Source organism: Tamandua tetradactyla, chromosome 5 (genome assembly GCF_023851605.1).
Source record: "Tamandua tetradactyla isolate mTamTet1 chromosome 5, mTamTet1.pri, whole genome shotgun sequence".
Classification (NCBI taxonomy): Eukaryota; Metazoa; Chordata; class Mammalia; order Pilosa; family Myrmecophagidae; genus Tamandua; species Tamandua tetradactyla.
In genome coordinates, this window is record NC_135331.1 from 91910196 (window position 1) to 91916432 (window position 6237).

The following is a 6237-nucleotide window of genomic DNA, read 5'->3' on the forward strand; positions in this document are numbered from 1 at the left end:
CCCTGCTCTCCCCCTCCTGCCCAGCGCCTGCATCTGGGACCCCAGAGTTCAGGTGGGAGCAGCGTAGGGGGTTTGCAGACCTGTCTGAGGCCCACACCTCTCGGAGGGCTTCATCCTGCAGCGGCATGTCCATTCCTCTGATCTGCACCCACTCCTCTGGGCTCCCTACCACTCCAGGAGCCTCCCCACCGCACCCTGGCTAATCCCAGCTCAACATCATCTCCTACCCCCCACCCCCAGCAGACTCAAGGCTGTGGAGGCCTGGAAACACTGTGGGAGGTGCTCCTGTCCCAGCCTGAGCACCCAGCGTGAAATGCCCCCCACCCACTTTGCCCAGGTCACTGAGGGAAGAGTCTGGACCCCTAAATTCTCAGACACCCCCAAAAACCTAAGGGATGGGATCACTGAGGACCAGTCCAGGCCCCCAGTCCTAGCCTCTGGAGATGTCTATATCAGTAGTCAGTTGGGTGTAGGAAAAAAATATTAGATTAGATCTTTTTATTTATTTCTCATAAAAAGTAAGAAATAGAATTAACTCATTTAATATATGGATTGACAAGCATATGCATATAATTTATAAAGACAATGTCGATATTGGGGGTATACACTCACATTGTCTGTACTGATGGGGACATGATGTTTTTTTAAACTTTTTATTTTGAAATAATTTTAAACTTACAGAACAGTTGTAAAAATAATACAAAGCCCATACAGAAAACTCTAAGACAGGGGACATCATTTTTTAAAAAGTTTTGGAGACCTGGGGAATATTATTGGTTTGGTTAATGCCATGGAGTGGTTTTATTAAGGGCTGAAGAAGCCCAGAATAGGGGTCCAAACTTGCATCTGGATGCTTCTAGAAGCCAGGGCCAAAATTTGAAAGATTAGGAGTAGGAATTCACCAGATTAGGGGTAGGGCTAAAAATAAGTAAGTGAAAGAAAGACTGGTTGGACTTCCCTTCAAGGGAGCAGCAGGACAAAGGCCTGCAGGTAGGAAATAGCCTGTTGTGTCAGAGGTTTAGCATTAGGAGGGAAGTACTCATTTCCATCCTGGGTGGGCCCTGAGTTCTGTCACTTACCCCTTATTAAGTTAGCCTTTCTAAGCCTGAGTTTACTTATTTATAAAATGGGTTTGATAATACTACAGGCCAAGTAGGGATAGTGTGCCCATTAAATGAGATGCTAGGTGGAAAGCTGCAGACAATGAGAGCTCAATAATTGTTTTTTGTATTTATATGACCCTTTTCAGAGCACTTTCAATTTATCTCTGACTTCCCAGTATGCACGGTACAGCTTGACATGTGATTGGGGTTCAATTTTTGAATGAGTGAATAAATGAATGCATTCTTTATTTCATTTGAGTCACACAAAAATCCAATGAGAAAAAGCAAGATCGAGATTCTTATCTCGACCTTACAAGTGGAGAAATTAAGGCTCTGAGCCATGACGTGACTTACTTAGTGTTAGCCAGAGAGTGAAGTTGTTGAGCCAGGGCTTGAATCTAAATCTGTCTCCTGTTAGAACTTTTTCTCTTAACCCTTGCGTATTTCATACCATTTTAAGGATTACAGATGGAGTTTGAATGAAATTATCATGCTTTTTTTTTTTTTTCAGTTTCTTGGTTTGCCATAATTAATCTTTCTAAAATACCACTTTTCAGTTGACACTACTGCTCAAAAATGTTCCTTGGCTCCCTATTGCCAAAGGATTAAGCTTAAATGCATTGGGTTGGGTTGACATTCAAGGGTGTCCTTGATCTGGCCCCAATATGCCTTTCTAATGACAGGGTTGTCACAAGCCATACTCTTTATCCAGTCACAGTGGTTTACTTGCTGTCCTTATACTCTCTCTCCTCCATGCCTTTTCTCAAGCTGTTTCCTCCTGGAATGCCCTTCCTGTGCCATGAAATCTATCCAAATTGAAAAAACCCTCACATCCCACCTCCAAGATTCCTCAGTTCTCACCTGCCTCTGAATGTATAAAAATAATAGCATTTAATGACCACCTACTATGTGTCAGACCCCTTGCATCTATTCTCTCTCAATACTCACAATAATTTCCATGAGGCAGCTATTGAGTCTTGATTCTAAAGGTGAAGAAACTTGAGTCTCAGAGAGAGTAGTCAGCAAACATTTCCTTAGCACCTACTATGTGCCAAGCACTATGCTAAGCCCTGGTCATATGGCGACAGACAAAAAGATGTGGTCCCTGCCCTACAGAATTTACATTCCTGTGAGAAAGACAGATAATAAGACAATAAACGCACAAATTACTTATAATGACTTCATTATTTGTGATAAATTAGTGATCTTATTAATTGTAATAAATGCCAAGAAGTAAAAGAGCTGGATTCCATGAGAAAGAATAACAGGGGGGATCCAGTCTGGATTTAGAGGACTGCCTGAGGAGGGATATTTAAACTGACAGCTCATGGATTTCAAAGACTAGGAAAAAGGGTGTTCCATGCATAAGAAACAGCATGTTTCCAAGTAACAGAGAACTCAGCAAACTGGAGCAGTATCACCTCTAGATCAGGACAAAAGTAGCCCTGCCCAAGATCTGCACTTCGGAGGGCTCCTGAAGATTTCAAACTGCAAACAAACACATTACTAAGAGTCACAGGGCACCCATCTCCCTCGGGGCCTGGGGCTCTGCTCTGACTCAGCAGGACTAAACCTGAACTGCCAGGTTCGAACACTGCTCAGGCCCCCAGGAACACTTCTCCGTATCTCTGGCCCTCTGTCATCAAGGCCAAAGGGGTGGCTGTCCTCCCCCAGCCTTTCTTGGGTGGTCCTGCACAGGTTGCCCTTTGGCCTCAGTGGTGGTCCCAGCCGCCGCCCGCTGCACATCAGGCAGCTCCTCAGCTGGTGGCAGCATAGGGGGACATGGTCTAAGGAGCAGCCTGCTCACCCTCTCCGGGTGGGGACTGTGTCTCCGAGGTGGGGAGCCCCAGCAAGGCCTGATGGGCCGGGATAGTCAGCAGGAGAGGCTGATGCTGTGCTGGGACTGGACGTGGTGATGTCAAACTGAGCTCAGAGCCCAGAGGTGGCACCTGCCGGACAGGAGGCAGAGAGGATGAGATACCATCCCAGAGAGAGCCTCTTCTCTCTGCACAGCGCTGGAGCAAACTTCCCTGATAGAGGAGAGGAGTTTTGACATAGAGCCAGAAGAGGCAGAATCCCAGCCAGCCCCCCACGGAGGACACCAATAACATTGAAAGTCTGAAATCCCCAAAGGTGAACCGTGAAGAGGCAAGTGTGATGCGATTAAAACATTTCATTCTGAAAGTTTTAAATATGTCACAGGGCCTTATGGATTTTCTAAACCCAAATAGTAGTGACTTGCACTCTAGGTCTATTTTACCTGCTTTGTGCCTATTTTCTACCAGGTTAGCCCCTCATTTTAATTCTCTTTCACCAGCATTTCTAGCTTTTTACTTTTCGGCACTGGATGCATTTAGCGCAGCAGGCTTTCAACCAGGTTTGACACAGTATCAGTTCCTAATGTTTTCGTATTTCAACGAGCTGAACTGATGGCTAGATTTTTAATAATACAGACCAAACATTAGAAACTCCAAAACTCTTCATTTTTAAACAGACAAGTATAGAAGAAAAAAAAAATGTTGTGGCAACTTGAGATGACCGAATAGGCCCTTTTCCTAGCACTTTGCTTTCCAATTCATTTTCTTATGTATGCTACCATTGGAACTGAAGGATTCGGTGGCTAATTCCAGGATAAGAACAGATACAGGGTTGTGAGGGACTGAAAGGAGAGGTTGGAAGAGCAATTTCCATACTTCATTCCGGAAATTAATGCTGCAATTTCATAAATTTTCTTCAGTGAAACATTGACTTGCAATTTCATTCAGATGAAAAGAATCATGCATTTATTTGTTCAACCATTGAAGGCGTAAAAAAATCATAAACTGGTATTTTAACTAGCATTGTAATAAGCAAATGCAATATTCAATAGAATTCACTGTTTTCATTTTTACTACTTGAACATAATACAGTATTTTAAGAGAGTTACCAGTTAAAAATGTGAAGATGTATTCTGGCAGAATAGTGAGTAGAATAGTAATATACTGACTATATAGGAGGTAGAAATAGGATTTTCATGTTATAGTTTTAGAAAGATCTTGATTCCCTTATGTCTAATAAGGTTAGTTTTCTGTCCTTTGGCAATTTCTCTTCCAGAATCCGTAAGCAGGAATGTGTTCTGCTATGGAAAGAGTAACTAGAAGGGGTAAGTGTGAGCTCACAAGTAACAACTGCTAATTGCTCTCATTGTTGAAGAGGAAATAAGAGAGTCAAATACAACAACAAAAAAGTGTCTACATGCAAATGCAGGAGAGGTTTGTGATTCTGTGCTGCTGTCTAATTCAGAGGTAAACATTACTCTGGAGTGAGAGGAAAGGTATATTAATTTCTCAGATCTTTCCTCAAAGGTTGCATGGATATGGTAGATTCTGGCCTAATAAGAAGCCTATTTTTTTGTTTCATCTCTTTTTCTTGAGATTCTCGTGAATTACTACAGTAGTCATAATAATTGCACACAGCAGCCGAGGAGCGTTTTACAATATTAAATCATTCAGATTACTTTTACATTTATATATAATATATGTGAAGTTTGATAGCAGTTCTTTATATTGGCAGCTGGTGGGGCATTGGATACTATTTTGCAAATCGTTCTATTGTTCTAAAAAAATATTTAATTGTGTGTCTTTGTTCCCTAGCTGCTAAAACAAACACCATCCAATGAGTTAGCTAAACAACAGGAATTTAGTGGCTCAGGGTTTCAGAGGCTGGAAAGCTTTCTTCATTGCAAGGCCCATGTCTTTTTTTTTTTTTTTTTTAGTCCATATCTTCTTGCTGCCAGCCATCTTTGGGGTTCCTTGGCTTTCCCATCCCACAAAATCATATGGTAATGTGCAAGGTAGCATCTTTCTCTTCAGGGTTCTGTTGGCTTCCAGTTTCTGTCTGCTCCCTGTAACTTCCTATCTCTATGTCTGAATTTCATTCTGCTTATAAACGATTGCAGTAACCTGGATTAAAGCCCATCTGATTCAGTTGGGTCACACTTTAATGGAAGTAACACCTTTGAGTTCTTATTTACAATGGGTCCACATTCACCAAGGCCATAAACACGTCCAAACTGGAATAAACAATTCCATCCATCACAAGATGGAATTAAAGTTTCAAAACCACTTTAATATGATTAAAATTTTGATATTTATTAGTGATAAATTCTCCTTTGCTTTAAATGAATTAACTTAAACTACATAAAAGTGTATCTGCAGTAGTCATATTTTGGTTTCTATGATATACACTCTATGTATTCTAAGTGTAGAGTTTCGGTTTTTTGTTTAATTGATAGAATTTATTTTTTAAAGCAGTTTTAGGCTTACAGAAAAATTGCACAGAAAGTGCGGAGTTCCCATATACCCCTCCTGCACACAGTTTCCCCTAGTAAGACCTTTCATTAGTGTGATACTTTTGTTACAATTGATGAACCAATATTGATACATTATTAACTAAAGTCCTTAGTTTATGTTAGGATTCAGTCTTTGTGTAATGTAGTTCTGTGGGTTTTGATAAAGACAAAATGTCATGTATTTGTCATTTTAGTATCATACAGAATAGTTTTCCTGTCCTAAAAGTGCCCTGTGTTCCACATTTTCATCCCTCCTTTCTTCCCGCACAACCCTTGGCAAACACTGATCTTTTTTACTGTCTTTCTAGTTTTGCTTTCTTCAGAGGCCTTTTTCAGACTGATCTCTTCCACTAAACAGTATGCACTTAAGCTTCCTTCACATCTTTGCATGGTTTGATAATTCATATCTTTTTATTCCTGAATTCCGTTGTATACATGTACCAATTTGTTTTTCCACTCACAAATTGAGGGACACTTTGGTTGCTTCCGAATTTTGGAAATTATGAATAAAGCTGCTATAAATATTTATGTGCAGGTTTTTTTGCAGACATAAGTTTTCAATCCATTTGGGTAAATACTTAGGAGCCTGATTACTAGATTGTATGGTAAGTCTGTTTTTTTTTTTTTTTTTTTGTAAGAAATTGCCAGACTGTCTTCTAAAGTGGCTGTATCATTTTGCATTCCCACCAGCAATGAATGAGAATTCCTGTAACTTCACATCCTTGGCAGCGTTTGCTGTTTCAGAGGTTTGGATTTTAGCCATTCTAATAGGCACATAGAAGCATCTCTTTGTTGTTTTAATTT

The 6237-nt window shown here is 40.7% G+C and overlaps 1 pseudogene; it reads left to right on the forward strand.

The window, feature by feature from the left end:
- Positions 1 to 3005: 3005 nt before the first annotated feature.
- LOC143683239 (thioredoxin domain-containing protein 15 pseudogene) lies at positions 3006 to 3711 on the forward strand (annotated as a pseudogene).
- Positions 3712 to 6237: the final 2526 nt, after the last annotated feature.